This window comes from Triticum aestivum, chromosome 3A (assembly GCF_018294505.1).
Source record: "Triticum aestivum cultivar Chinese Spring chromosome 3A, IWGSC CS RefSeq v2.1, whole genome shotgun sequence".
Taxonomy (NCBI): Eukaryota; Viridiplantae; Streptophyta; class Magnoliopsida; order Poales; family Poaceae; genus Triticum; species Triticum aestivum.
The window spans coordinates 634,966,029-634,993,976 of NC_057800.1; the positions used below are offsets into that span (position 1 = coordinate 634,966,029).

Sequence of the window (27,948 nt, forward strand, 5' to 3'; positions counted from 1 at the left end):
AATATCACAACCTCAATTCCTTTTTTAATAAGCTTGGGATTTCGCATCGCGTGTCTTGTCCTCATACACATCAGCAGAATGGCACGGCTGAACGTAAGCATCGTCACATTGTCGAAACCGGTCTCACCTTACTTGCTCATGCATCAGCACCTTTTCATTTTTGGAGTGATGCTTTTTCTACTGCCTGTTTTCTCATAAATAGGCTTCCTACACGTCTCCTTGGGATGAAAACACCACTTGAACTATTGCTTAATGAGGTTCCAGATTATACTTTTGTCAAAGTTTTTGGTTGTGCATGCTGGCCTCATCTTTGTCCTTATAATAAGCACAAGCTCGAGTTTCGGTCCAAACTTTGTGTATTTCTTGGGTATAGCTCTCTTCACAAAGGGTACAAGTGTCTTCATATTCCATCCAACCGTGTCTACATCTCGCGTGATGTTGTGTTTGACGAGAGTGTATTCCCGTTCTCGTCTTTGTCCATAACTCCCACCCCTCCAGCCTCCTCCTTGCAATCCACCCCTCCACTGCCTGCTCAATTTGTTGATATTGCATATTCTCCTGCGTTGTTGCCTAATCATGCTGCAGGAACGGGTCGTGGAGTTCGCCTGGAGTTGCTGGAGGAGCCGGAGCCATCAACTGCACCCGACGTGGCGAATGGCCTTGTGCATGCGCCATGCATGCCTGGACTAGGCGCCTCAGCGTCGGCTCCGTCCGTGCCGGCCTCTTCTGAGGTTGGGTCGGTTCCGCCTGGGCCGGCCTTGCCCGGGCTGGTCTCCCCTGCACCGGCCTCCCCCGAGCCAGTGATTCCATCTGGGCCGGCCTCCTCCGAGCTGGTGCTCCCATCTGGGCCGGCCTCTCCTGAGCCGGTGAGCTCGCCTGGGCTGGGCTGCCGTGCCTCGGTTGGCCTTGAGCCGACTGACTCGCCCTTCCAGTCGCGTCTGTCACCAGGGTCGGCCTCGTCCTCGCCTGTCGCCGCTGCATCGTCACCGGCTGCGTCAGATACTTCTTCATCGCCGGGGCCGTTGCCACTGGTTGCACCACCTGCGGCCGTTCCTCTTCGACCACATACTCGCAGTCGGTCCGGTATTGTGTGTCCCAAGCAATGCAAAGATGGGACGGTCGCCTGGCTTGCGGCATGTATTGCTCATGTCAAGGAAGATCCTTCGGCTGAACCGCGTCACTTCCAGGTTGCTCTCGGGATTCCTCATTGGCGTCAAGCTATGGAGCAAGAGTATCAGGCATTGTTGACAAATGGTACTTGGCAGCTTGTTCCTCCGGTCTCTGGTGTCAATGTCATTGATTCCAAGTGGGTCTTCAAGGTTAAGAAGCATGCTGATGGTTCTATTGAACACTATAAGGCACGGTTAGTGGCGAAAGGGTTCAAGCAAAGGTATGGTCTTGACTATGAGGATACGTTCAGTCCGGTGATCAAACCAACAACTATTCGACTTCTGTTGTCCTTGGCTGTTACTCGGGGCTGGTTTCTTCGTCAGCTGGATGTTCAGAATGCCTTTCTTCATGGTGTTCTGGATGAGGAGGTTTACATGTGTCAGCCCCCTGGTTTTGTTGATCCTGCTCGTCCTCATCATCTGTGTCGCCTGGTCAAGGCGCTCTATGGGTTGAAGCAGGCTCCTCGTGCTTGGCATGCCAGATTGGGCTCTGTTCTTCGGTCACTTGGTTTTGTTCCCTCTACTGCTGACACCTCGCTCTTCCTTCTGCATCGACCTCAGGTGATGATGTATCTTCTGGTATATGTTGATGACATCATCCTCATTAGCTCCTCGGATGCTGCTGCTGACCGTCTGATATCTTCCTTAAGTGGAGATTTTGCGGTGAAGGATTTAGGAACGTTGCATTACTTCCTTGGGCTGGAAGTTTCACGTTCTTCTGCTGGCTTGACACTCACACAGCATAAGTATTCGATGGACCTGTTGCAACGGGCAGGTATGCTTAAATGCAAACATGTCATGACTCCTATGTCTGCTACTGATCGTCTGTCTGCGTTTGATGGAGATCCTCTCACCTCTGATGACGCCACTGAGTATCGTAGCGTTGTTGGTGGCCTGCAGTACTTAACTATCACTCGGCCAGATCTCTCATATGCAGTCAATCGTGTCTGCCAATTTCTTCATGCTCCTCGGACTTCTCATTGGACAGCGGTGAAGCGGATTCTTCGTTATGTTTGCTTTACTGCCTCATATGGTTTGCTCCTTCAGCCAGCACCGTCTCCTACGCTTTCTGCTTTTTCAGATGCTGACTGGGCTGGTAATCCAGATGACAGGCGATCCACGGGGGGACATGCTGTCTTCTTTGGTCCTAACTTGATCGCCCGGGCTGCTCGCAAACAAGCTACAGTGTCCAGGAGTAGCACTGAAGCAGAATATAAAGCTGTTGCAAATGCTACAGCTGAGATCATATGGGTACAGTCCTTATTGAGAGAGTTGGGAGTTCCTCAAACTCAGCCGCCTGTCCTTTGGTGTGATAACATTGGAGCTACATATCTCTCATCTAATCCAGTGTTTCATGCTCGGACAAAGCACATAGAAGTTGACTATCATTTTGTACGGGAACATGTTGCACAGAAGCTACTTCACATCAAGTTCATCTCCTCCAAAGATCAACTTGCTGACATTTTCACGAAGCCTCTTCCACAACCTCAGTTTGTAGGCTGCAGGCGCAATCTTAACATACTTTGTACTTCAGGGCATAGTTAAGATTGAGGGAGGGTGTTAGACTGTATTTACATATAGCTTCTGTATATGTCTTGTATATTGTATCGTACACCTTGGTGTACCCCTTATATATATGAGATAGCCACACCCTTAACGGGTGTCGTGCAGTTTCCCAAAACCCTAAGTCTTACAGGTCCAACTGCCGCCGACGCCACCATAACGCCAGGCAGTGTCACCCTCCTGCGCGAGTCCATCTCCGCTCATCAGGCGCCGAGTCTCCACTGCGCCGCGCCGCCGAGATCCGCCGTCATCAATGCAGCAGATGAAACACCGCTCCTCCTCTTGTCCCCTCCAACCAGCACTTGCTCCAAAACGATGCCCCCATGAGGGAGAACGATACCGATAGCACCATCATCGTCCGATCCGGTAGACCCGGATCTAGGGTTTCCCCCGGAACTTCCCGATCAGGTTGATGAGACCTGCAACGACGATGCCTCCAGAAGGAAACGACGTCTGAGACGCCGCCATCGTCCGCCAAGACCACAGTCTGGCGTGATTTTCATCGAAAACCACGTCTTCCCGACCTCGTGGCTGGCTGGAACCGAACGGAACCTCGCCACAAAGACGTATGTTGCCGTCGGTACTCCGGCGGAGATCCTGCATCTCCTCACCGGTCCCTCCACGCGCCGCCGGTCAGCGAAAGGCCTCCCCGCGACGCATCCAAACGAGGCGTTGGATCCGCAGTAGCCGTCGTCACCATCACGAGCAGGACAACCCACCTCGCCGGATGGGGCACTGCCACCGCCGCCGTCCATGCAGGGCCGCCGCTCCGCCGGCGATGGTGCTCGGGCCCCCGCCGCACAGCCCGGATACTCCATCCTAGCCGCCGCCGTTGGATCTCATGAGAAGGGCCGCCCCCGCCGCCTCAAATGGGATCCGCCGCCTCCCCCCGCCCAGGACCTTTGGCACCGGGCCCGCCGCCACCGCGACCCACGCCGGCGGCAGCGGCGACAGGAGGGGGTGGAGGGAGAGGTGCTGGCGGTGCTAGGGTTGGGGCCCCTGGCGTCGCCCGGGGGGAGGCGACGCGAGGGGTGCGAGGGATGTCCCTAACGTGTACAAACGTGTGTGCCGAGGTCGGCAAGGAGTTGGGGTTAGAGATGACAGCCACCGGCCGCAAGGGGCACCGGCGGTGGCTGGTCTTAAAAATGGGAGAGAATTTCACTTTCCGGCCTCTGCACCAACTAGGGATGCATACGGCCATTTTAGTATGAGTACCAAGATAAACATGGTCCTCAGAATTTTTTTAAATGAGTATCAAGATGTTTCTTGATGCGTGATTCCAACACACACCAAACTTGATCCTCAATAAACAAGTGACTTTTGGCCACCTGAGTTGCCGCCTGAAAGAAACAAAAGAAAGGTTTCATGTCACAACTTATATTAAGAAAAGAACAGTGCAACGGTACTTTAAGCTATATCTCCATATCGTATTGTTCAACAACGTGAGGCGTTCATTGCAACGGTACTTTAATCCAACCCCCTTAATATTCAGTTCAAAAGGACACTAGTTGACAATCATTGGGAAGAATGGCTACATCTAGTAAGTAGACTGATGGAGGTTCAGTTATCTCAACAGCCCGATAAACTACGCTGGAAGCTTACTAGGTCTGGAGAGTTTACAGTTAAATCAATGTATGTTGATGTTATCAATTCAAGCTCGATTCCTAGTTACAAATGTGTTTGGGTTGTCAAAATTCCTTTGAAAATCAAAGTGTTTATGTGGTTTGTCCATAAACAAGTTATATTAACCAAGGACAATTTGACAAAGCGTAATTGGACAGGACCTACTAGGTGTAGTTTCTATGATCGGGATGAAACTATCAAACACCTTTTTCTTGATTGCCCGTTAGACAAAGTTCTATGGCGGACAGTCCATATTGCATTTAATATTACTCCACTGAGTTCTGTCAACACGTTATTTGGAACGTGGCTTAACGGGATAGAGTCCGAAACAGCGAGACATATTCGCGTAGGAGTCTGTGCTTTATTGTGGGCAGTCTGGAACTGCGGAAATGATTTGGTTTTTAACAGAACAACAAATATTCATTTTTTGCAGGTTATTTTCCGAGCCACTGCGTTGATCCGTATGTGGTCGCTACTCACTCCGACGAAGGCCAGGGAGCGTTTGGTTACTGGATCTATCCACTGGGAGATGGTAGCACGGGATATCTTCAACCGGTTTGGGTGGCGGTCATGTAATAGGATAGACAATTAGTTTACCTATCTCTCTTATGCCAGCCGGTTGTGGCTTTTTATGGCTAGTTTGTCTTTTGGCCCTTTTAGCTCTTTGTGAGCTCTCTTTTATTTTCGTTTTGAGACTTTAAGACCTTGTTGAACCTTTTTATTTATTTAGTAAGTTGGCCGTATGCATCGTTCTGACGCAGAGGCCGGAAGTCTCCCTTTTTGAAAAAAAAAGAACAGTGCAACACATGACAGTGTGTTGCTTCTCTAAATTTGGGAACAAATGTTTTTGTGGCACAACATGAAGCCAAGGAGAATGCTGCAAAGAAAACAAAACTACAACCTAGAAACATGCATAACATATTTCAGAAATATACACAGAAAACTGACCGTTCTTTCAGATTTTAGGAAGCAAGCTTAGAAATGAGCTCCTTCAGAAGAGAAGGACAGGTTCTAGTTATGTCCTCCAAGCCGTCAGCCGCCGCTATCACCGTTATCTCCTTCAAATTGGCGGGAGTCTTGATGAATTCAAAGCAAACCTCCTTCAACCCGTGACAATTATGCTGCTCGGCTAGAGTAAGAATAGTCGTCACCGAGCTCACATCTATGTGTTCGCACAGCTTTTCTTCACATAGTCCATTGAGCCTTTGGAGATCATATTTATCCGCTGCTGCAAGCAAGTGTTGCAGCCACAATGCTTCCTGGGCTTCTCCTTGCTCATCACCCATGTCTATCTCCATCTCGGGAAGTGAGTCGGTGTAAATAAAGTCAAGCAAGGCCCTAAACACCTTTGCTTCCATGTCTTCTACATCTACGACACTTGCTACAGTGCCCTCCTTCATGGAGCCAAGCAGCTCCGCCTTGAAAACCACAGACCGAGCTGCAAGCACGCATCGATGGGCAGCGAACTTCTGACCGGACACCATGAATGTCACGTCCGTGCCCTCCTTGGAGAGGAAGAGGTCGCTGATATGCTGTTTTATGCTAGAAGGCAGCACCTTGATGAAGAGATCAACTGTCGTAGCAATGGCGACGTCGCATCGGATGGTGAAACAATCATCTCGTAGATGCTTTGATTTCTCAAGGGCGTCTCTTTTCATGAAATTCTTGTAACCCCAAGAGGGATGACAGTTGGAGAAATTGTCTGCCCTTTTTGCATGAATATATGTTGAATCTTGCTTCTCAAGCTCGTCGATGAAACTAAATCCGAACTGTACCTTTAGACCCTCCACGGCATTTTCATCAAGACGAAAATAAAGAGATACATAGTCCGCACACTCTGGGCGGTCCCCATTAGGATAGCAGCTGATGCGCCAACGATGGCCTCCTACCGTAAATGGGAGAGAGACGACCTTCGTGCCAATAGGTGTAGTGGCTTTGATGTGCGAGTAGCGGTTAACCACGAGCAGGTGGTACCCGCTGGCCGCGGAGACGTTGATGGCGTGGCCGACGGCCTCGCCGTCGCCGACGAGAGAGACGCCGGCAAATGACATGGCAGATGAGCAGAATATATATAACTGAAATATGAACTGGACTATGTGGGTGAACACGTCAGTACTGCCGCTCGAGTCTTCCTCGTGCGTCCAAGTCGTGGAAACTCGGCCGACGCTCGTACAAGTATTTCGTCAGAGTTCACGAACGAGACAGACGCACCCGGGACGAACAGGATTTGGTCCTCTGCCAAACTGTTTGCTTCTGTCAATGGTTGACTCACATCATGATTTCTGTGTATATATAGACGCCAACATATAACACCATAACACAATAGGATTCTAACTTGAAGCCGTGACGGGCATGAACTGCACTAACACACGCGTACACAAACAACTTTAACAAGGAAACTAGTAGTTCCCTAGTACTATTGACTAGCAGGCTCTCAATCAGGACACGGACAGGTTCTTTTTTTCTTTTTTTGATGGCACGCGGCGCTCCGGCAGCGGGCGGACACCAAAATTGACCTTGATCGTCCAGTTCAGAGTAACCGATCGGATTTGAAAGTGGCAAGTCAAGGAATGCTGAAACCGATGCAGTACAAGCTGTTGAGTTGCCGAACTGTTCTAACCGAATTCAAATTTTTTTTTTAGAAAAGGAGGATGACCCCCGGCCTCTGCATCTGGGAGATGCATGCGGCCATTTTATTGATTATTCTCGAGGACCTTACAAAGTAGTACAACAATATGTCTGAATCCGCCATCTTGGCAACCTATGCCGCTACTCCTATCCATATGATGAAGGGGTGCAAGCTGGGCCATATACCCAGTCCTCTCACCTAAGCCTAACATCTAAAGCTGGAAGCCCGACCGAGTCACATACCGGGTCTGGGGCACAATCCAGTCCGACGCACTCACATGTGTCGTCGCCACCATCTTCCACTTGTCCATCTTCAGAGCAGATTGAGGTACCAAGCTTGGCAGGTTCCTCCGCCATCGACGCCACCATAACGCCAAATGACGACCACCACCTATGCCAGTCCATCTCCAAGCCGAAGGAGCGCTACCACAAGATGAAGACCGGCGGTAGAATAGATGAAACATTGCACACATTGCCACCGCCAAACACCTCACACGCACCGCAAAGCGCCCACCGTGCTTCCGGGAACCCGAGGCGACGCCTTCAAGGAGCACGACAAGGGTACGACGCCGTCGCCCACAAGGAGAACTAGAGCTTTCGCCCAAAAGGAGAGCACAGTGAAAGATGGGAGAGGACCTCGACAAGGCCTCCAAGAAGGGAACCGACGCCCAGCAAAGGCGCCGCCATTGTCGTGGCCTCCGCCGACGGCCAAGGGTTTCCCCCGGTCCCGCCCCCATCCCATCCACTCGGCCAATGACCTGGCCAGAGGAGCGCACGCAGCCGAAGAAGGCGTTCGACTTCATCGAAGCAGGCACGCCGGGTGACGGGGCACCCCGACCCACTGTAGTAGACGTCCACCGAGACCTCGTCGCCCGCGCGGCCGAAGTCACGGACCACCAGCACCCACGGCCGTCGCCCGCAGAGGCAACACCATCCACACCACCCGAGGCCGCTGCCCCGACATCCACCCACCACACACATCCCGTTGAACCATGAAGAAAGACCCATACCGCCGCCACCAGGGAGCACCACACCGCGACCCAAGCCGGGAAGGACGAGGCAGGGCCACGCCGGCCAGATCCGGGCGGATCCGGCGAACCCCGTCTCACCAACCGCCGGATCAGAGGAGCGCCCCGATCCAGGGCCGAGCCGGCCTGATCTGATGGGCAGCGCCGAAGCCCCCGCACCGGATCGGGAGGGGGCGAACGCCGCAGAGAGACGGTAGGAAGCGGGCGGCGGCGTCTTCTGATGCGGGGAGGGGTGTCTCCAGAGGCCGAGGCGGGCGTGCGGGGAAGCCCCACCGCCGCCTACCGCCGCGCGGGCAAGCCCGACGACGACTGCCGACGGCGGCGGGGGAGGAGGAGGGGCGGCGGGGAACCGGCGGGCGACTAGAGTTGCGCCCCTGAGTCGCCCGAGAGCGGACGACGCGGGGGGAACGGGGATTACCCGGTGTCGCGGGATGATGCTCCCCTAACCAAAATCAAATGAGTTGATAGTAGTGGTGCATCCTGGAATTCCTTAGACATAACAGCAGTTGATCTTGGCCGCGTGCATCTTTCTGATGCAGAGGCCGAGGGATGACCTGTTGGGGAACGTTGCAGAAAACAAAAAATTTCCTACGGTTTCACCAAGATCCATCTATGAGTTCATCTAGCAACGAGTGATCGGATTGCATCTACATACCTTTGTAGATCACGAGCGGAAGCGTTCAAAGAACGGGGATGAGGAAGTCATACTCGAGTGATCCAAATCACCGGAGATCCTAGCGCCGAACGGACGGCACCTCCGCGTTCAACACATGTACGGTCAGCGTGACGTCTCCTCCTTCTTGATCCAGCAAGGGGGGAGGAGATGTTGATGAAGATCCAGCAGCACGACGGCGTGGTGGTGGATGCAGGAGTCACCGCAGCAAGGCTTCGCCGTTCTACTGCGAGAGGGAGAGGTGTAGCAGGGGAGAGGGAGGCGCCAAGAGTCAAGGGTGCGGCTGCCCCTCCCTCCCCCCCTTTATATAGGCTCCCCTAGGGGGGCGCCGGCCCTAGGAGATGGGATCTCCTAGGGGGGGGCAGCGGCCAAGGGGTGGAGTGCCCCCCAAGCCAGGTGGGGCGCCCCCCACCCTAGGGTTCCCAACCCTAGGCGCATGGGGTGGGCCAAAGGGGGCATACCAGACCACTATGGGCTGGTTCCCCTCCCCATTTCAGCCCATGGGGCCCTCCGGGATGGGTGACCCCACCCGGTGGACCCCCCGGGACCCTTCCGGTGGTCCCGGTACAATACCGGTGACCCCTGAAACTCTCCCGATGGCCGAAACTGCACTTCCTATATATAATTCTTCACCTCCGGACCATTCCGGAACTCCTCATGACGTCCGGGACCTCATCCGGGAGTCCGAACAACTTTGGGGTTACTGCATATTCATATCTCTACAACCCTAGCGTCATCGAACCTTAAGTGTGTAGACCCTACGGGTTCGGGAGACATGTAGACATGACCGAGACGGCTCTCCGGTCAATAACCAACAGCTGGATCTGGATACCCATGTTGGCTCCCACATGCTCCTCGAGAATCTCATCGGATGAACCACGATGTCGAGGATTCAAGCAACCCCGTATACAATTCCCTTTGTCAATCGGTACGTTACTTGCCCGAGATTCGATCGTCGGTATCCCAATACCTCGTTCAATCTCGTTACCGGCAAGTCACTTTACTCGTACCGTAATGCATGATCCCGTGACCAGACACTTGGTCACTTTGAGCTCATTATGATGATGCATTACCGAGTGGGCCTAGAGATGTTGGGGAACGTTGCAGAAAACAAAAAATTTCCTACGGTTTCACCAAGATCCATCTATGAGTTCATCTAGCAACGAGTGATCGGATGCATCTACATACCTTTGTAGATCGCGAGCTGAAGCGTTCAAAGAATGGGGATGAGGGAGTCGTACTCGACGTGATCCAAATCACCGGAGATCCTAGCACCGAACGGACGGCAACTCCGCGTTCAACACACGTACGGTCAGCGTGACGTCTCCTCCTTCTTGATCCAGCAAGGGGGAAGGAGAGGTTGATGAAGATCCAGCAGCACGACGGCGTGGTGGTGGACGCAGCAGTCACCGCAGCAGGGCTTCGCCGAGCTTCTACGAGAGGGAGAGGTGTAGCAGGAGAGAGGGAGGCGCCAAGGCTTAAGGGTGCGGCTGCCCCTCCCTCCCCTCCTTTATATAGGCCCCCTTGGGGGGGCGTCGGCCCTTGGAGATCAGATCTCCCAAGGGGGGTGGCGGCCAGGGGGGTTGGAGTACCCCCCAAGGCAAGTGGGGCGCCCCCCACCCTAGGGTTTCGAACCCTAGGCGCAGGGGGTGGGCCAAGGGGGGCGCACCAGCCCACTATGGGCTGGTTCCCCTCCCCACTTCAGCCCATGGGGCCCTCCGGGATGGGTGGCCCCACCCGTTGGACCCCCGAGACCCATCCGGTGGTCCCGGTACAATACCGGTGACCCCGAAACTCTCCCGATGGCCGAAACTGCACTTCCTATATATAATTCTTCACCTCTGGACCATTCCGGAACTCCTCATGACGTCCGGGATCTCATCCGGGACTCCGAACAACTTTTGGGTTACTGCATATTCATATCTCTACAACCCTAGCGTCACCGAACCTTAAGTGTGTAGACCCTACGGGTTCGGGAGACATGTAGACATGACCGAGACGGTTCTCCGGTCAATAACCAACAACGGGATCTGGATACCCATGTTGGCTCCCACATGCTCCTCGATGATCTCATCGGATGAACCACGATGTCGAGGATTCAGGCAATCCTGTATACAATTCCCTTTGTCAATTGGTACGTTACTTACCCGAGATTCGATCGTCGGTATCCCAATACCTCGTTCAATCTCGTTACCAACAAGTCACTTTACTCGTACCGTAATGCATGATCCCATGACCAGACACTTGGTCACTTTGAGCTCATTATGATGATGCATTACCGAGTGGGCCCAAAGATACCTCTCCGTCATACTGAGTGACAAATCCCAGTCTTGATCCGTGTCAACCCAACAGACACTTTCGGAGATACCCGTAGTATACCTTTATAGTCACCCAGTTACGTTGTGACGTTTGGTACACCCAAAGCACTCCTACGGTATCCGGGAGTTACACGATCTCATGGTCTAAGGAAAAGATACTTGACATTGGAAAAACTCTAGCAAACGAACTATACAATCTTGTGCTATGTTTAGGATTGGGTCTTGTCCATCACATCATTCTCCTAATGATGTGATCTCGTTATCAATGACATCCAATGTCCATAGCCAGGAAACCATGACTATCTGTTGATTAACGAGCTAGTCAACTAGAGGCTTACTAGGGACATGTTGGTGTCTATGTATTCACACATGTATTACGATTTCCGGATAACACAATTATAGCATGAATAAAAGACAATTATCATGAACAAGGAAATATAATAATAATCCTTTTATTATTGCCTCTAGGGCATATTTCCAACAAGAGATACCTCTCCGTCATACGGAGTGACAAATCCCAGTCTTGATCCGTGTCAACCCAACAGACACTTTCGGAGATACCCGTAGTATGCCTTTATAGTCACCCAGTTACGTTGTGATGTTTGGTACACCCAAAGCACTCCTACGGTATCCGGGAGTTACACGATCTCATGGTCTAAGAAAAGATACTTGACACTGGAAAAACTCTAGCAAACGAACTATACGATCTTGTGCTATGTTTAGGATTGGGTCTTGTCCATCACATCATTCTCCTAATGATGTGATCTCGTTATCAATGACATCCAATGTCCATAGTCAGGAAACCATGACTATCTATTGATCAACGAGCTAGTCAACTAGAGGCTTACTAGGAACATGTTTGTGTCTATGTATTCACACATGTATTACGATTTCCGGATAAAACAATTATAGCATGAATAAAAGACAGTTATCACGAACAAGGAAATATAATAATAATCCTTTTATTATTGCCTCTAGGGCATATTTCCAACAGTCTCCCACTTGCACTAGAGTCAATAATCTAGTTACATTGTGATGAATCGAACACCCATAGAGTTCTGGTGTTGATCATGTTTTGCCCTAGGGAGAGGTTTAGTCAACGGATCTGCGACATTCAGGTCCGTATGTACTTTACAAATATCTATGTCTCCATCTTGAACATTTTCATGAATGGAATTGAAGTGACGCTTGATGTGTCTGGTCTTCTTGTGAAACCTGGGCTCCTTGGCAAGTGCAATAGCTCCAGTGCTGTCACAGAAGAGTTTGATCGGCCCCGACGCATTGGGTATGACTCCTAGGTCGGTGATGAACTCCTTCACCCAAATTGCTTCATGCGCTGCCTCCGAGGCCGCCATGTACTCCGCTTCACATGTAGATCCCGCCACGACGATCTGCTTGCAGCTGCACCAGCTTACTGCTCCACCATTCAACATATACACGTATCCGGTTTGTGACTTAGAGTCATCCAGATCTGTGTCGAAGCTAGCATCGACGTAACCCTTTACGACAAGCTCTTCGTCACCTCCATAAACGAGAAACATGTTCTTAGTCCTTTTCAGGTACTTTAGGATATTCTTGACTGCTGTCCAGTGTTCCTTGCCGGGATTACTTTGGTACCTACCTACCAAACTTACGGCAAGGGTTACATCAGGTCTGGTACACAGCATGGCATACATAATAGACCCTATGGCTGAGGCATAGGGGATGACACTCATCTCTTCTATATCTTCTGCCGTGGTCGGACATTGAGCTAAGCTCAATTTCACACCTTGCAACACAGGCAAGAACCCCTTCTTAGACTGATCCATATTGAACTTCTTCAATATCTTATCAAGGTATGTGCTTTGTGAAAGACCTATGAGGCGTCTTGATCTATCTCTATAGATCTTGATGCCTAATATATAAGCAGCTTCTCCAAGGTCCTTCATTGAAAAACTCTTATTCAAGTAGGCCTTAATGTTGTCCAAAAGTTCTATATCATTTCCCATCAAAAGTATGTCATCTACATATAATACGAGAAATGCTACAGAGCTCCCACTCACTTTCTTGTAAACGCGGGCTTCTCCATAAGTCTGCATAAACCCAAACGCTTTGATCATCTCATCAAAGCGAATGTTCCAACTCTGAGATGCTTGCACCAGCCCATAAATCGAGCGTTGGAGCTTGCACACCTTGTCAGCATTCTTAGGATCGACAAAACCTTTCGGCTGCATCATATACAATTCTTCCTTAAGGAAACCATTAAGGAATGCCGTTTTGACGTCCATTTGCCATATCTCATAATCATAGAATGCGGCAATTGCTAACATGATTCGGACGGACTTCAGCTTCGCTACGGGTGAGAAAGTCTCATCGTAGTCAACCCCTTGAACTTGTCGATAATCCTTAGCGACAAGCCGAGCTTTATAGATGGTCACATTTCCATCCGCGTCTGTCTTCTTCTTAAAGATCCATTTATTTTCTATGGCTCGCCGCTCAACGGGCAAGTCAGTCAAAGTCCATACTTCGTTTTCATACATGGATCCTATCTCGGATTTCATGGCTTCCAGCCATTTGTCGGAATCCGGGCCCGCCATCACTTCATAGTTTGAAGGTTCACCGTTGTCTAACAACATGATTTCTAAGACAGGGTTGCCGTACCACTCTGGTGCGGAACGTGTCCTTGTGGACCTACGAAGTTCAGTAGAAACTTGATCTAAAGTTTCATGATCATCATCGTTAACTTCCTCTCTAGTCGGTGCAGGCACCTCAGGAACATTTTCTTGAGTTGTGCCATTTTCCAGTTCAAGAGGTAATACTTCATCAAGTTCTACTTTCCTCCCACTTACTTCTTTCGAGAGAAACTCCTTCTCTAGAAAGGATCCATTCTTGGCAACAAAGATCTTGCCTTCGGATCTGAGGTAGAAGGTATACCCAATAGTTTCTTTAGGGTATCCTATGAATACGCATTTTTCCGACTTGGGTTCGAGCTTTTCAGGTTGAAGTTTCTTGACATAAGCATCGCATCCCCAAACTTTTAGAAACGACAGCTTAGGTTTCTTCCCAAACCATAATTCATACAGTGTCGTCTCAACGGATTTCGACGGAGCCCTATTTAAAGTGAATGCGGCAGTCTCTAAAGCATAGCCCAAAATGATAGCGGTAAATCGGTAAGAGACATTATAGATCGCACCATATCTAATAGAGTGCGATTACGACGTTCGGACACACCATTACGCTGAGGTGTTCCAGGCGGCGTCAGTTGTGAAACTATTCCACATTTTCTTAAGTGTGTGCCAAACTCGTGACTCAAGTATTCTCCTCCACGATCTGATCGCAAGAACTTGATTTTCCTGTCACGTTGATTCTCAACCTAACTCTGAAATTCCTTGAACTTTTCAAAGGTCTCAGACTTGTGTTTCATTAAATAGACATACCCATATCTACTCAAGTCATTAGTGAGGGTGAGAACATAACGATAGCCACCGCGAGCCTCAACACTCATTGGACCGCACACATCAGTATGTATGATTTCCAATAAGTTGGTTGCTCGCTCCATTGTTCCTGAGAATGGAGTCTTGGTCATTTTACCCATGAGGCATGGTTCACATGTGTCAAATGATTCGTAATGAAGAGACTCTAAAAGTCCATCTGCATGGAGCTTCTTCATGCGTTTGACACCTATGTGACCAAGGTGGCAGTGCCACAAGTATGTGGGACTATCATTATCAACCTTATATCTTTTGGTATTCACACTATGAATATGTGTAGCATTACGCTCGAGATTCATTAAGAATAAACCATTCACCATCGGAGCATGACCATAAAACATATCTCTCATATAAATAGAACAACCATTATTCTCGGATTTAAATGAGTAGCCATCTCGAATTAAACGAGATCCTGATACAATGTTCATGCTCAAAGCTGGCACTAAATAACAATTATTGAGGTTTAAAACTAATCCCGTAGGTAAATGTAGAGGTAGCGTGCCGACGGCGATCACATCGACCTTGGAACCATTCCCGATGCGCATCGTCACCTCGTCCTTTACCAGTCTCTGCTTATTCCGCAGCTCCTGCTTTGAGTTACAAATGTGAGCAACCGCACCGGTATCAAATACCCAGGAGCTACTACGAGTACTGGTAAGGTACACATTAATTACATGTATATCACATATACCTTTCGTGATGCCGGCCTTCTTGTCCGCTAAGTATTTGGGGCAGTTCCGCTTCCAGTGACCACTTCCCTTGCAATAAAAACACTCAGTCTCGGGCTTGTGTCCATTCTTTGGCTTCTTCCCGGCAGCTTGCTTACCGGGCGCGGCAACTCCCTTGCCGTCCTTCTTGAAGTTCCTCTTACCCTTGCCCTTCTTGAACTTAGTGGTTTTATTCAGCATCAACACTTGATGTTCCTTTTTGACTTCTACCTCTGCTGATTTCAGCATTGCAAATACTTCAGGAATGGTCTTTTCCATCCCCTGCATATTGAAGTTCATCACAAAGCTCTTGTAACTCGGTGGAAGCGACTGAAGGATTCTGTCAATGACCGCGTCATCCGGGAGATTAACTCCCAGCTGAGTCAAGCGCTTATGTAACCCAGACATAGTGAGTATGTGCTCACTGACAGAACTGTTTTCCTCCATCTTATAGCTCAAGAACTTGTAGGAGACTTCATATCTCTCGACCCGGGCATGAGCTTGAAAAACCATTTTCAGCTCTTCGAACATCTCATATGCTCCGTGTCTCTCAAAACGCTTTTGGAGCCCCGGCTCTAAGCTGTAAAGCATGCCGCACTGAACGAGGGAGTAATCATCGGTACGTGTCTGCCAAGCGTTCATAACGTCTTGTTCTGCAGGGAGAGCAGGTGCTTCACCTAGCGGTGCTTGTAGGACATAATCTTTCTTGGCAGCTATGAGGATGATCCTCAGGTTCCGGACCTAGTCCGTATAGTTGTTGCCATCGTCTTTCAGCTTGGTTTTCTCTAGGAACGCGTTGAAGTTGAGGACAACGTTGGCCATTTGATCTACAATACATGTTGTAAAGATTTTAGACTAAGTTCATGATAATTAAGTTCATCTAATCAAATTATTCAATGAACTCCCACTTAGATAGACATCCCTCCAGTCATCTAAGTATAACATGATCTGAGTTAACTAGGCCGTGTCCGATCATCACGTGAGACGGACTAGTCAACATCGGTGAACATCTTCATGTTGATCGTATCTTCTATACGACTCATGCTCGACCTTTCGGTCTTCTGTGTTCCGAGGCCATGTCTGTACATGCTAGGCTCGTCAAGTCAACCTAAGTGTTTGCATGTGTAAATCTGTCTTACACCCGTTGTATGTGAACATTGGAATCTATCACACCCGATCATCACGTGGTGCTTCGAAACAACGAACTGTCGCAATGGTGCACAGTTAGGGGGAACACTTTCTTGAAATTATTATGAGGGATCATCTTATTTACTACCGTCGTTCTAAGTAAACAAGATGCAAAAACATGATAAACATCACATGCAATCAAATAATAATAGTGACATGATATGGCCAATATCACATAGCTCCGTTGATCTCCATCTTGGGGCTCCATGATCATCTTGTCACCGGCATGACACCATGATCTCCATTATCGTTTCTCCATGAAGTTGCTCGCCAACTGTTACTTCTACTACTATGGCTAACATGTTTAGCAATAAAGTAAAGTAATTTACATGGCGTTTCTCAATGACACGCAGGTCATACAAAAAATAAAGACAACTCCTATGGCTCCTTTCGGTTGTCATACTCATCGACATGCAAGTCGTATTCCTATTACAATAGCATGAACATCTCATACATCACATATATATCATTCATCATTCATCACAACTTTGGCCATATCACATCACAAAACACTTGCTGCAAAAACAAGTTAGACGTCCTCTAATTGTTGTTGCAAGTTTTACATGGCTGCAATAGGGTTCTAGCAAGAACGTTTTCTTACCTACGTGAAAGCCACAACGTGATTTGTCAACTTCTATTTACCCTTCATAAGGACCCTTTTCATCGAATCCGCTCCAACTAAAGTGGGAGAGACAGACACCCGCCAGCCACCTTATGCAACTGGTGCATGTCAGTCGGTGGAACCGGTCTCACGTAAGCGTACGTGTAAGGTTGGTCCGGGCCGCTTCATCCCACAATACCGTTGAAGCAAAATAAGACTAGTAGCGGCAAGAAAGTTGACAACATCTACGCCCACAACAAATTGTGTTCTACTCGTGCAAAAAGAACTACGCATAGACCTAGCTCATGATGCCACTGTTGGGGAACGTTGCAGAAAACAAAAATTTTCCTACGGTTTCACCAAGATCCATCTATGAGTTCATCTAGCAACGAGTGATCGGATTGCATCTACATACCTTTGTAGATCACGCGCGGAAGCGTTCAAATAATGGGGATGAGGAAGTCGTACTCGACGTGATCCAAATCACCGGAGATCCTAGCGCCGAACGGACGGCACCTCCGCGTTCAACACATGTACGGTCAGCGTGACGTCTCCTCCTTCTTGATCCAGCAAGGGGGAAGGAGAGGTTGATGAAGATCCAGCATCACGACGGCGTGGTGGTGGATGCAGGAGTCACCGCAGTAGGGCTTCGCCGTTCTACTGCGAGAGGGAGAGGTGTAGCAGGGGAGAGGGAGGCGCCAAGAGTCAAGGGTGCGGCTGCCCCTCCCTCCCCCCTTTATATAGGCTCCCCTAGGGGGGCGCCGGCCCTAGGAGATGGGATCTCCTAGGGGGGCGCCGGCCAAGGGGTGGAGTGCCCCCCAAGCCAGGTGGGGCGCCCCCCCACCCTAGGGTTCCCAACCCTAGGCGCATGGGGTGGGCCAAAGGGGGCGCACCAGCCCACTATGGGCTGGTTCCCCTCCCCACTTCAGCCCATGGGGCCTTCCGGGATGAGTGGCCCCACCCGGTGGACCCCCGGGACCCTTCCGGTGGTCTCGGTACAATACCGGTGACCCCCGAAACTCTCCCGATGGCCGAAACTGCACTTCCTATATATAGTTCTTCACCTCCGGACCATTCTGGAACTCCTCGTGACGTCCGGGATCTCATCCGGGACTCCGAACAACTTTCGGGTTACTGCATATTCATATCTCTACAACCCTAGCATCACCGAACCTTAAGTGTGTAGACCCTATGGGTTCGGGAGACATGTAGACATGACCGAGACGGCTCTCCAGTCAATAACCAACAGCGGGATCTGGATACCCATGTTGGCTCCCACATGCTCCTCGATGATCTCATCGGATGAACCACGATGTCGAGGATTCAAGCAACCCCGTATACAATTCCCTTTGTCAATCGGTACGTTACTTACCCGAGATTCGATCGTCGGTATCCCAATACCTCGTTCAATCTCGTTACCGGCAAGTCACTTTACTCGTACCGTAATGCATGATCCCGTGACCAGACACTTGGTCACTTTGAGATCATTATGATGATGCATTACCGAGTGGGCCCAGAGATACCTCTCCGTCATACGGAGTGACAAATCCCAGTCTTGATCCGTGTCAACCCAACAGACACTTTCGGAGATACCCGTAGTATGCCTTTATAGTCACCCAGTTACGTTGTGACGTTTGGTACACCCAAAGCACTCCTACGGTATCCGGAAGTTACACGATCTCATGGTCTAAGGAAAAGATACTTGACATTGGAAAAACTCTAGCAAACGAACTATACGATCTTGTGCTATGTTTAGGATTGGGTCTTGCCCATCACATCATTCTCCTAATGATGTGATCTCGTTATCAATGACATCCAATGTCCATAGTCAGGAAACCATGACTATCTATTGATCAACGAGCTAGTCAACTAGAGGCTTACTAGGGACATGTTGGTGTCTATGTATTCACACATGTATTACGATTTCCGGATAACACAATTATAGCATGAATAAAAGACAATTATCATGAACAAGGAAATATAATAATAATCCTTTTATTATTGCCTCTAGGGCATATTTCCAACATGACCTCCTTTCAAAAAAACAGTAGTTGATCTCCCTCTAGACCAAAATACACCTTCTTGAGCACATGTTATAGACAGGAACAAAGGAACAAACCCTAAACATCCTTTAGCGAAAGTTTGGTGCTGTTATCTTTGATAACTCGAGGGCATCATCATGAAGCTAGACTGTCTAGGTCTCCCGTCAACATGACTGTATGCGAACTGAGTTCGCGCCTGAAGGAAAGAAAAGAAGATTCATGTCACAATTGATTAAGAAAAGGCACATTACAACGCAAGACACTGCATTGTTTCTTTGAATTGGGAAACAAAAATCTCTGAATGATGTGCACGATAAATCCAGTTCTTTTTCTTTTTGGCCAAAGCGCACATGATGCATCCAGTTAAATTGTTCTTTCAGCCACAACATGAAGTCACACTGAATGGTGCCAAGGAAACAAAAGTGCAACATGTTGTTCTTTGAAGCGCACGAGAAGCTTGGCGCAGAAGTTAAACATACTCTAAGACAGTGATGAATTAAATCTTGAGTGGATGTCAAAACAGTAATTTTTTAAAATACAGTAAAAACTTACCGTTTTTATAGATTTTAGGAAGCGAACTTAGCAATGAGCTCCTTTAGAAGAGATGGGCAGGTTCTAGTTATTTCCTCCAAGCCGTCAGCAGTCGTTATCTCCTTCAAATTAGCCGGAGTCTTTATGAACTCAAAACAAACCTCCTTCAATCCACAACAGCTGTGCTGCTCAGCTAGAGTGAGAATAGTCGTCACCGAGCTCACGTTTATGTGAGTGCACAACTTTTCTTCACAAAGTGCTTTCAGCCTTTGGAGAGCATATCTATCGGCCGCTGCAAGCAAGTGTTGCAACCACAGGTGCTTCTTGGGCTTCTCCTTCATCCTCCGACATGTCTATCTCCATGTCAGGCAGTGAATCGGTGTAAATAAAGTTAAGCAAGGCACCAAACACTTTTGCCTCCACATCTTCTACATCTATGACGCTTCCTATTTTGCGCTCCTTCATGTATCCAAACAGCTCCACCTTGAAGACTGTAGATCGAGCTGCAAGCATGCATCGATGGGCAGCAAACTTCTCACCACACACCATGAATGTCACGTCTGTGCCCTTCTTGGACAGGAGGAGGTCGCTAATATGCTGTTTTATACTAGAAGGCGGTACCTTGATGAAGAGATCAACTGTCGTGGCAATGGCGACGTCACATCGGATGGTTAAACAATCATCCTTTAGATGCTTTGATTTCTCAAGGACGTCTCTTTTCATGAAATTCTTGTAAACCCAACATCTCTTACAGCTTGAGAAGATAGCTGCCTTGCTTGCACGTATATATGCTGAATCTTGCTTCTCATGGTCGTCGACAAAACTAAAAATGGACTGCATGTTTAAAGCCTCTGCAACATCTTCGTCAAGAAGACGTAGAAAGAGAGATATTGAGTCGGCGCTCCCTGAGCGGCCGCCATTAGGATAGTAGCTGATGCGCCAACGATGACTTCCTATCATGAAAGGGAGAGAGACGATCTTCGTGCCATTGGATACAGTGGCTTTGGTGTGCGAGTAGCGGTTAACCACAAGCAGGTGGTACCCACTGGCAGTGGGGATGTCGATGGCGTGGCCGACGGCCTTGCCGTCGCCGACGAGAGACACGCCGGCAAATGACATGGCAGATGGGCAGAACTTGGCAGAAATCTGATATGGAGTATGTGCGGAGGAGTGAATTGGCGTAGGAGATTAGCAATGGCATTCCAACCAGTCGCTATATATGGAAGAAATGGAGCGTAAAGAGGGTGAATTAGAAAGGAGTACCCCCTCGTCTTCCTGGTGCGTGCAAGTTATGGCAGCGTGATTTCAGAGCACGTTCACACGGCTGCATTAATGCAGTTGGGAAACGGAGCTGCAGCAGTTTGGTCTCCGTCTCTTCGAGAGCCGGAACTGGAGCAGTCAATCGCCTCCACTTCCCAGGGAGATGAATGTTGGAATTTTGCTAGTAGGCCTTTGGCCCAAAGCCGAACTAAAATTCTGAAATTCTCTTGGCCCATTCATGCACACATATGAGTGGAGTGAGTGAGGCTAAAGTTTAGTCCCACCCCGGAAGTTGAGAAAGAGTTGCACCTCTTTATAAGGTGAGCTCTTCTACCACTTGTATGAGCATGAGAAGAGGAGACCTACACGCGCGCTCCTCCTCCTCGCTCGCCGCGGCGCGGCGCGGCGCGGCGCGGCGCGGCGCGGCGCGGGTTGCGAGATTGAGCATGGGAAAATTAATGAGTCATTAATTAATAATTAACGGAAGCGTTAATTACTGAACCGTTTCCGATTCTTTTGGATCGTGACGACTCGGACGTGGGGTTTACTCCCATGACCTACCTGGCCCGCACTATATAGTCAGGCAGACGTCTGCCCTAGCCGCTGCCGCTTTGTATGGTTTCTCACCACCGTTCCAGATCATTGCGCCGCCAAGAAAGTCTTCTCCATCCCTCCTTCCGGCGTGCACCGCGAGAAGGGACAGCAGGCCTTCGGAACCCCACCTCTCGTGATCCTGTACGGAAGAGGGGCGATCAGGTTTTTGGGGAGCGCACTCGCGCGACTGCTTGCAGCGATGACTTCGCGAACGATGACTTCTTCCTCGACCTCGGCAACCTCGTCCTCGACGACATGGGCGACAACGTAAACACCGGAGGTGCTGCACCCGCTGCACCGTATGTGATTCTATCCTTCCTGTTCGAGATCGTGGTAGAATTCATGCTTCTAGTATGTGCCCTAGATGTGATATGTTCATCTGCTATGCTAGTTCGCATGATTAGTTTAATCTCTGCTGCTGTGGCCATGATTTATCTTCTGTTTATTCGGATTAAATCTCGTAGTAATTTGCTCATATTTCCAACAATCCAAAAACCTGATTATAGGCAATTTACTCCGAGTGGTTTTGCTGCGCATCTGAAGCCGCCTGCCTTTAAGGGGGCGCAATATAAAAGGTGGCGCACGAGAGCAGTCTACTGGTTTCAAACCATGTGCTGCTATGATGCCACCAAGGGCAAGCCTGAGGGCGATCTTAATCCAGCACAGCTGGAAGCTTTTGAGAAGATCGATACCCTCTTTAAAGGCGCTCTTCTGAGTGTTCTTGATGACTCCATTGTTGATTCGTATATGTCGTTTGACAACGGCAAGGACATGTGGGCTGCGCTCGAGGCCAAGTTTGGAGCCTCGGACGCCGGCAGCGAGTTGTACGTCATGGAGCAATTCTATGACTACAAGATGACTGATGAGCGCCCTGTTGTACAGCAAGCTCATGAGATACAGTCGCTCGCAAAAGAACTTGAGTACTTCAAGTGTGTGTTGCCGGACAAATTTGTTGCCGGAGGCATCATTGCCAAGCTTTCACCTTCGTGGAACAGTTTTGCTACTTCCCTGAAACACAAGAGACATGAGTTTTCCGTTGCGGATCTCATTGGTACTCTTGATGTTGAAGAGAAGGCAAGAGCAAAGGACACACGTGCTCGAGTTGCTGAGGGAGGTTCTAGTGCCCACATGGTACAGAAAGAACTCCCAGCCCAACAAGTTCAAAAACAATAAGAACAAAAACTCAGGGCAAAGGCAAGTTTGATACAAAGAACAAGCCATCACATTCTATCAACTTCAAGAAGAATTCTCATAAGAAGGGGAAGGGACTTTGCCATGTCTGCGGTGATCCTAATCACTGGGCTCCGAAGTGTCCTAACCGCTTTGAGGAGCGCGAACATGAGAAGAGCGGCAAGTCCGCTAATGTTGTCATCGGTGATACTGATATGAAGGAATCAGGGTACGGTATTTTTCCTACCATCCTTTCAGTATTTCAATCCCCTGATTGGTTAATTGACACCGGTGCCAATGTACATGTTTGTGCTGACGCCTCCATGTTTTCTTCTTACCAGGCAACAGGGACTTCACCCGTGCTGATGGGGAACGGGTCACATGCCATCGTTCAAGGTGTTGGTACGGTCGATCTGAAGTTTACTTCGGGGAAGACTGTGCGTCTGAAGAACGTTCATCATGTGCCATCCATCAATAAAAATCTCGTTAGCGGTTCCCGTTTATGTCGAGATGGTTTTAAGTTGGTTTTTGAATCCAATAAAGTTGTAATTTCTAAGTGTGGACAATTTGTTGGAAAAGGCTATGAGTGCGGAGGCTTGTTCCGCCTATCTTTGTCAGATATTTGCACTAAAGTTATTAATAATGTTTGCCACAATAATGAGTCTGATATTTGGCATTCACGACTCTGTCATATTAACTTTGGTTCATGACGCGGTTAGCCAATATGAATTTAATTCTGAAAATCTCTACTGTCAAAGGCTCCAAGTGCCAAGTATGTGTGCAAGTTAAGCAACCTCGCAAGTCCCATAAGACTGCAGAGGCAAGAGACTTGGCGCCACTTGAGTTTATACATTCTGATCTTTGTGAGATGAATGGCGTGTTGACAAAAGGTGGAAAGAGATACTTCATGACGTTGATTGATGACTCCACTAGATATTGTTATGTGTATCTTCTGAAATCAAAAGATGAGGCTTTGACTTTCTTTAAAAACTATAAAGCTGAGGCAGAGAACCAACTTGATCGAAAAATTAAAAGGCTTAGGTCCGATCGTGGTGGAGAGTACTTTTCCAATGAATTTGATTTGTTTTGTGCGGAACATGGTATAATCCATGAGAGGATGCCTCCCTACTCACCCCAGTCAAATGGGGTAGCCAAAAGAAAGAACCAAACTCTAACTGATATGGTTAACACCATGTTAGACACTTCGGGTCTATCCAAGGAATGGTGGGGGGAGGTGCTAATGACTGCGTGTCATGTCCTAAACCGAGTTCCCACAAAGCATAAGACCATGACTCCATTTGAGGAATGGGAAAGGAAAAGGTTGAAACTCTCTTACCTACGTACTTGGGGTTGTTTGGCGAAAGTCAATATACCAATTCCCAAGAAGCGCAAGTTTGGACCAAAAACCGTGGACTGTGTTCTTCTGGGCTATGCTTTTCATAGCATCGGCTATAGATTTTTGATAATAAAATCTGAGGTATCCGACATGCATGTTGGTATGATTATGGAATCAAATGATGCAACTTTCTTTGAGGATATATTTCCTATGAAGGATATGTCGAGTTCATCAAATCAGGAGATACCTACTCCATCTAGTGAGGAATTCACTGTAATTCCTGAACCCACCATTGCGATGGAACACGTTGAGAATCCTATTGAGGGTAACAATGGAACTCCTATGAGGAGTAAGAGACAGAGGACTGCAAAGTCTTTTGGTGATGATTTCATTGTGTACCTCGTGGATGACACACCCAGGACTATTTCAGAAGCCTATGCATCTCCTGATGCTGACTACTGGAAGGAAGTTGTACGTAGCGAGATGGATTCCATCTTAGCTAACGGTACCTGGGAGATCACTGACCGTCCTTATGGGTGCAAACCTGTAGGATGTAAGTGGGTGTTCAAGAAGAAGCTTAGACCTGATGGTACGATTGAAAAGTACAAGGCACGGCTTGTGGCCAAGGGTTATACCCAGAAAGAAGGTGAAGACTTCTTTGATACTTACTCACCCGTGGCTAGACTGACCACAGTTCGGGTGCTACTATCACTGGCTGCCTCACATGGTCTTCTCGTTCATCAAATGGACGTTAAGATGGCTTTCCTGAATGGAGAGTTGAAGGAGGAAATTTACATGGATCAGCCAGATGGTTTTGTAGTACGTGGTCAAGAAGGAAAGGTGTGTAAGTTATTAAAGTCTTTATATGGCCTTAAACAAGCTCCTAAGGAGTGGCATGAGAAGTTCGAAAGAACATTAACTGCTGCCGGCTTTGTAGTAAACGATGGTGACAAGTGCGTGTACTATCGCTATGGTGGGGGCGAAGGAATTATTCTTTGTCTGTATGTCGACGACATATTGATCTTTGGAACCAAACTTGATTTAATCAAGGAGGTTAAGGATTTCTTATCTCGCTGTTTTGAGATGAAGGATCTAGGAGTAGCTGATGTTATCTTAAACATCAAGCTGTTGAGAGATGAGAATGGTGGGATCACACTGCTTCAGTCTCATTATGTGGAAAAGGTCTTGAGTCATTTTGGGTATAGCGACTGCACGCCTTCTCCAACTCCATATGATGCTAGTGTGTTGTTTCGAAAGAATCGACGGATTGCTAGAGATCAACTGAGGTATTCTCAGATTATTGGCTCGCTTATGTATTTGGCGAGTGCCACGAGGCCTGACATCTCTTTTGTTGTGAGCAAGCTGAGTCGGTTTGTGTCAAAACTGTGAGATGATCATTGGCATGCGCTTGAGAGAGTTATGCGGTATTTGAAAGGCACCGTGAGCTATGGGATTCACTACACCGGGTATCCAAGGGTACTGGAGGGTTATAGTGACTCAAACTGGATATCTGATGCTGATGAGATTAAGGCCACAAGTGGTTATGTTTTTACACTTGGTGGTGGTGCTGTTTCCTGGAAGTCTTGCAAGCAGACCATCTTAACGAGGTCAACTATGGAAGCAGAACTCACAACATTAGACACTGCCACTGTTGAAGTAGAGTGGCTTTGTGAACTCTTGATGGACTTACCTATGGTTGAAAAACCGATACCCCCTATCCTGATGAACTGTGATAATCAAACTGTGATCGTCAAGATAAACAGTTCTAAGGACAATATGAAGTCCTCAAGGCATGTGAAGAGGAGACTAAAATCTGTCAGAAAATTGAGGAACTCCGGAGTTATTACGTTGGATTATATCCAAACGTCGAAAAACTTGGCAGATCCCTTCACAAAGGGTCTATCAGGTAATGTGATAGATAATGCATCGATGGAGATGGGTTTGAGACCCACCGCATGAGTTGTCCATAGTGGTAAACCACTCTATGTGATCGGAGATCTCGTGAAGTAGAAGTGGGAGACAAGCTGTTGGTCAGCTGGGAGGAGAGTATCCCTATATTAATTATCCCACTCCGTGAAGATGCAATACTCTCCTGATCTGCATGGCATGTTGATACTTATCTTAATGTGTTCCAAGTGGCTTATTCGGGTAAGCAGAGATGTTGTCCTGCAGAACATCTTCTGAGGAACACACCTATATGAATTTGACTGTTAACGTCGCATTCTGTGAGAATTGGGTGTTCTCTAATAAATTCATGAAAGGCCCTGGAGTATGACGTATACGCTCCACCCGCGGGGAAGCCTTGCGGCAGCCCAGTATCGGTCAAGAATTTGTGTGAAACTAGTTTCACAGAAAACTTGTAGTTCAAGGCATAGTCCACTATTCAAGTTGTGATCTAGTGTAGTATAAATTCCTAAGTGGAAGTTCAACTTCACAGTCTCCACTAAGCACCGATATATAAAACAATGTTTTGAAACTAAATGATGAGATGTGCCAATGAGACTTTGTGGGGGATTGTTGGAATTTTGCTAGTAGGCCTTTGGCCCAAAGCCCAACTAAAATTCTGAAATTCTCTTGGCCCATTCATGCACACATGTGAGTGGAATGAGTGAGGCTAAAGTTTAGTCCCACCCTCGAAGTTGAGAGAGAGTTGCACCTCTTTATAAGGTGAGCTCTTCTACCACTTGTATGAGCATGAGAAGAGGAGACCTACACGCGCGCTCCTCCTCCTCGCTCGCCTTGCGACGCATCGCCTCGCCGCGCCGCGCCGCGGGTTGCGGGATTGAGCCGAGCCGAGGACAGAGCTATGCACGTTGTCTATATTTTTTCTGCATGGGAAAATTAATGAGTCATTAATTAATAATTAACGGACGCGTCCGATTCTTTTGGATCGTGACGACTCGGACGTGGGGTTTACTCCCACGACCTACCCGGCCCGCACTATATAGTCAGGCAGACGTCTACCCTAGCCGCCGCCGCTTCGTATGGTTTCTCACCACCGTTCTAGATCATTGCGCCGCCAAGAAAGTCTTCTCCATCCCTCCTTCCAGCGTGCACCGCGAGAAGGGACAGCAGGCCTTCGGAACCCCGCCTCTCGTGATCCTGTACGGGAGAGGGGCGATCAGGTTTTTGGGGAGCGCACTCGCGCGACTGCTGGCAACGACGACTTCGCGAACGATGACTTCTTCCCCGACCTCGGCAACCTCGTCCTCGACGACATGGGCGACAATATCAACGCCGGCGGTGCTGCACCCGCTGCACCGTATGTGATTCTATCCTTCCTGTTCGAGATCGTGGTAGAATTCATGCTTCTAGTATGTGCCCTAGATGTGATATGTTCATCTGCTATGCTAGTTTGCATGATTACTTTAATCTCTGTTGTTGTGGTCATGATTTATCTTCTGTTTATTCGGATTAAATCTCGTAGTAATTTGCTCATATTTGCAACAATGAACAGATGGCCTAGCTCATTGCAGATGACATTGACATGGAAAATCATGGTAACGATATGCTGATCCACGCCGCATGAACATCAGCTGAACTAAAACCAAGAAAGTTTCATCCAAACACGGCAGTATGAAGCAACTGGCACTCCAAATTTTCCTCTCCGAAATGGCGCCGGACACACAATGTTGGATCTTCTAGGAGACAAATGGCTGGATGAAGCGAACACGCCAATTGGAGCTTCTACCGCAAGATGGTCGTATTTTATTTGTGGCGAAGCAAAACTGATCAACACTTCACCAGCGTTGACGAAAACAAAATAAATCCTGCATCGCCTCCACCTATATCGTGGCACCACAGCAAACATTTCCAGCAAAATAGTAGTCTACCATCTTGCCTACGGATTCACCTGATGCAGCAGATATACGCTAAAAGCATAGCCATAGGTCTACCATCTTGCGTACGGATTCACCAAGCCTGATTGATCCGCTGCCTTCATTATTCACTCAACATGGCAATTACATGACACACTGATCCACTAGGATCATTACAACAGGAAAACAACAGATTCACAACAGCCTCGCAAGACCTGTACAGATCTTT

The 27,948-nt window shown here is 48.5% G+C and overlaps 1 pseudogene; it reads right to left on the reverse strand.

The window, feature by feature from the left end:
* Positions 1-5,214: 5,214 nt before the first annotated feature.
* LOC123058856 (BTB/POZ and MATH domain-containing protein 1-like) lies at positions 5,215-20,660 on the reverse strand (annotated as a pseudogene).
* Between the last annotated feature and the right edge of the window lie 7,288 nt (positions 20,661-27,948).